The sequence below is a fragment of the Acomys minous genome (assembly GCF_964271855.1).
Source record: "Acomys minous genome assembly, chromosome: 4".
NCBI lineage: Eukaryota > Metazoa > Chordata > Mammalia > Rodentia > Muridae > Acomys > Acomys minous.
The window spans coordinates 90,037,431-90,041,758 of record NC_140486.1 but is presented as its reverse complement, the minus strand read 5'-3'; the positions used below and the strand labels follow the sequence as shown (position 1 = coordinate 90,041,758).

The 4,328-nt window shown below is 47.3% G+C and overlaps 1 pseudogene across 1 annotated transcript; it reads right to left on the bottom strand.

Annotated features, from left to right (window-relative positions):
- Positions 1 to 3,253: 3,253 nt before the first annotated feature.
- On the bottom strand, positions 3,254 to 3,800 carry LOC311596078 (peptidyl-prolyl cis-trans isomerase FKBP2-like; annotated as a pseudogene). Its single transcript has one exon. The product of its transcript is annotated as a peptidyl-prolyl cis-trans isomerase FKBP2-like (transcript).
- Between the last annotated feature and the right edge of the window lie 528 nt (positions 3,801 to 4,328).

Genomic DNA, 4,328 nt, shown 5'->3' with positions numbered 1-4,328 from the left:
ATGTTTTTGGAGTTTTGCATGGTAGTGCTTTATTTTGATTACCCACCCGACCCAGTGGCCTTGCTGAGAAGTGGAAGGATTTTTCTACTAAGGGTTACAAGACCTGGGCAGCAGGCCATTAGCTTAAAGACTAGGAGTGTTGCCCTTGGCCAGGAGTGACACTGAGGAAGCCCCACTTTCCTCTAGTCTGGAGCTTTAGGGCTTTGGCTCTGTGGCTGATGTTTTAGCTCTGTAATTACATAAATAGCACTTCCCTGTATTCAGCGTCGGAGCTGGTTATCTAATCCTGCCTTGGTGGTTTTCTGTTGCTGGAGCAAACACTTCAAGCCTAGGGCATTCATAAAGAACAGAGGTTGAGGGAGTTCTGGAGGAATAGAGGAACAACAAAAGGGCGCACTCAGAAGAGACAGAACAACAACTCGGTAAATAGGCCAGTTCCATGGGAAGAGGGCTCACTTCCACCAGGAAGGCTTGAACCCCCAGAGAGCTGATCATGCTCCCAGGCTCCGCCTCCTAACACTACCACAATGACAATAATGTGTCTACAATAAACTGGGGTGTGGTGGTGCATGCCTGAAAACTACGCTGGAGGCCAAGGCAGGAAGATCACAAGTTCAAGGCTAACCTGGGCTCCATAATGAGATTATATATTTTTTTTTCTTGTTGTCATGACAAACTGTCTGACAGAAGCAACTTCAGGGAGGAAAGGCTTATTTTGGCTCAGGGTTTCAGAGAATTTCAGGCCCAGAGGCCCCCTCTTTGGTGGGAGTGTGAAGCTGCTACCCCTTACCTGGCCAACCAGGAAACTTAGAAATCAGACAGAAGCATAAGTGTGACTAAATTTCTTCCTCCTTCTCCTCCTCCTCCTCCTCCTCCTCCTCCTCCTCCTCCTCCTCTTCTTCTTCTTCTGTTTTTTTGAGACCAAAGGTAACTTAAGCAGCACCCCTCCATGGCCTCTGCATTAGCTCCTGCCTTCAGGTTCCTGCCCTGCCTTGAGTTCCTGCTCTGCTTTCCTTCAGTGATGGACTACAATATGCGAAGTAAGAGAATTAGCCCTGGCTGTCCTGGACTCCCTTTGTAGACCAGGCTGGCCTCGAACTCACAGAGATCTGCCTGCCTCTGCCTCCCTGAGTGCTGGGATTACAGCTAAGTGTGGTTAAATTTCAAAAGCATCCCCACCCCCTGCCCTGACCCAGGGACCTACCTCTATTAGCAAGGTCCCACAGCCCAGAGATTCCACAACCTGATAAATAACACCATTAACTGGAGACTGTGTTCAAACACTCAGACTGTGGGAGATGTTCCACGTTCAAACCATAGTCCTTTCTCAAAACAGCAGCAACCTTGAGTTCTGGAGGGCACAAACCACCCTCAAACTAGTAAAGCCAGTGCAGGCTTCTGATTGGGAGCCGAGCCTTGCATGTACCTCATTACCCCAGAAGCTTCCTTCCATGGTGCTTGCGTCTTTGTAGTTTGAACTTAGAAGAAGTCTAACACATCCATGCTTTGAGGCCCTTTTCCTATAAGACTCGTGCCTCCTTTGATTTGTTTGAGGTCATAATACAATTTTTGCCCTAAAAGCATTTGGTCTGAGAAACTTTTGTTTGCTTCTTTGTTTGTTTGTTTGTTTGGGACAGGGTTTTTCTTTGTAGCCTTGGCTGTCCTGGATTCTTGTAGACCAGGCTGGCCTTGAACTCACAGAGATCTGCCTGCCTCTGTTTCCTGAGTGCTGGGATTAAAGGTGTGTGCCACCGTGCCAAGCTTGGGCTGAGGATCTTAATTCTTACTGTTTTATCAAGACTGTGTCATTTCAAAGGGAACAAAAAATGTGTTGAGGAGTGTTTTTTGTTTTGTTTTGTTTTTGGGGTTTTTTTTTATGTGTGTGTGGTGGGGGGTAATGGGTGGGTGGGAAATACGTTTCCTTTCATTTTTAAACTTGCCAAAGGGAGTGTTCATGAGACAGCCTAATGAACTGGTGATGTGACACACTATTGACAGGCTCATCTAAAGGGAGGCACTTCCTCTCTGAAAGCCACATCTGGTTGACACAATTCTTGACAAATTTCTGTCTGGCATTAACATGTCCAGCAGGAGCCCTCCGTTTTAGGGTTTCTATCGCTTTGATGAAACATCATGATCATAAGCAACTTGGGGAGAAAAAGGGATTGTCTCTCTTCTAGTCCACCACGGAAGGAAGTCAGAGTAGGAAGTCCAGGCAGGGCAGGACCCCGGAGGCAGGAGCTGATGCAGAGGCCATGGAGGATGCTGCTTACTTTGCTTCCCATGACCTGCTCAGCCTGATTTCCCTCCCCAGCCTCTGTTTCTCTTCTTTCTTCTTTTTAAAATTGTGTTTTTGAGATTGCAATATAATTACGTCAGTTCCCCCTTTCCTCCCTCTAAAAGTTCTTATAATAACCTCACTTGAGTGTTTTGAAATTCATGATGTCTTTGTTCATTGTTACACACATACACACACACACACACACACACACACACACACACACACACACACACAGACACACACACCTCTAAACGCATAAGTACAATCTGCTCAGTCTGTACAACTACTCGTATGTATGTTTTTAGGGCTGACCATTTGGCATTGAATAACCAATGCTTTTCCCTTATAAAGCTAAGACCATTTCCTCCCACTCTCAGCAGCGCTTAGTTGCCTGTAGCTCTTTGTGTAGGGTTGAGGTGTCCTGGGCCTCGTCGCCTCCCCATCCACCTCAGAACGCCTGTTGTTGTCTTTGTTCAGGCAGCCATGTCAGTGGGACTTTATGGGTGTGGCTTCTGATGTACCTAGAAGACACGAACTCCCTGTTCTGGTGCTGACAGGCTTTCAGCACTCTCTTCTGTAACGATCCCCGAGCCGTAGGTTGTACTGTGGCTGTAGCCACTGCGGATGGGCTCCACAGCTCTGCACTTTGATTGGTTACAGTTGTCTGTAATGATCTCTGTTTGTTTCAAAGAGAAGTGTCCTTGATGTGGGAGCAAGGACCACACCTACCCGAGGGTAGAAAGACAAATATTTAGAATGCAGTTAGGAATTAGGCAGTCGTTTTGATTTGCATTTCCACGATTACTACAGACAATGGACATTTTTTTGTTTTGAGATTTATTTTAGCTATTTATTTCTTCTTTTGAGAACTCTCTGTTTAGGCCCCAGGCCTAATTTTTGGACTGTCTTTTGAGTTCCTTTTTTTTGGGGGGGGCGTTTAAAGGCTTTTTTGTTTGTTTGTTTGTTTGTTTGTTTGTTTTAAAACAGTCTGGGCCCTGACAGGGGCCTCCTACCCCTCTGCAGCCCGCTACAGTTCTGAACGTCGCTCAGTCTTGAGCAGCTCTACCTCAAACACCAGGGTTGCTCCACCTGGGATCTTTGGGGGAGCTCCCCGCTCTCCATACCCCAGCTCAGATGGGATCACCAGCTTCCGCTTCTCCCCTTCACACATCCCCAGCAGCCCCTGGTCTCAGCCCTTGATGACCTGGCCAGTGCCAAGGGAGAAAACAAAGGGCTGGTTCTGTGGTAGGCTGCTGTCAAACTCTGTCCCATCTTCTAGCTTCCCCGTGTAATGCATGTGTAAGACAGCTCCTTTTCTAGACTTGATGGGGCAGTGGTCCACGCGTTTCTTCACTCCGATCTGGAGCTTCCGTTTGCCTTCTGCCCCCCGTGGCTGTGGCCAGGGCACTCAGGCAAATGGACAGTATTGTCAGGACCCAGCTCAGCCTCATGTCTCTCCTCACCGCGCCCCCGGAGCCAATCCCGCTCGCGCTGTCACCTCTTTTGAGTTCTTTATATATTCTGGATATTAATTCTCTGTCAGATGTGTAGCTAGTAAAGATTCTCTCCCATTCAGTGAGCTTTCTCTTTGCTCAACTAATTGCTCTCCTTTCTTTCTTCTACCCTCCCTCCTTCCCTTCCTTCCTTCCTTTAATTTGTTTGTTTTTTGAGACAGGGTTTCTCTGTGTAGTCCTGACTGTTCTGGAACTTGCTCTGTAGACCAGGCTGGCCTTAGACTTACAGAGATCCACTTGCCACTGCCTCCCGAGAGCTGGGATTAGAGCCATGTGACACTGCTATTGGCACGACTATTTCTTTAGCGGTGTAGAAGCTTTTCGGTTTTTATGAAGTCCCACTTGCCATTTGTCGGTCTTAATTTTGGGGCACATGGAGTCCTATTTGGAAAGTTCTTTTCTTCATCTACAGGGCACTGCCTGTGTTTTCCGTTAGTAGTCTCAGGTCCACATTTAGGCCTTTGTACCACTTAGAGTTAGTTTTGTACAAGGTGTTAGGTATGGGAGCAGTTTCGTTCTTCTGCATGTAGACA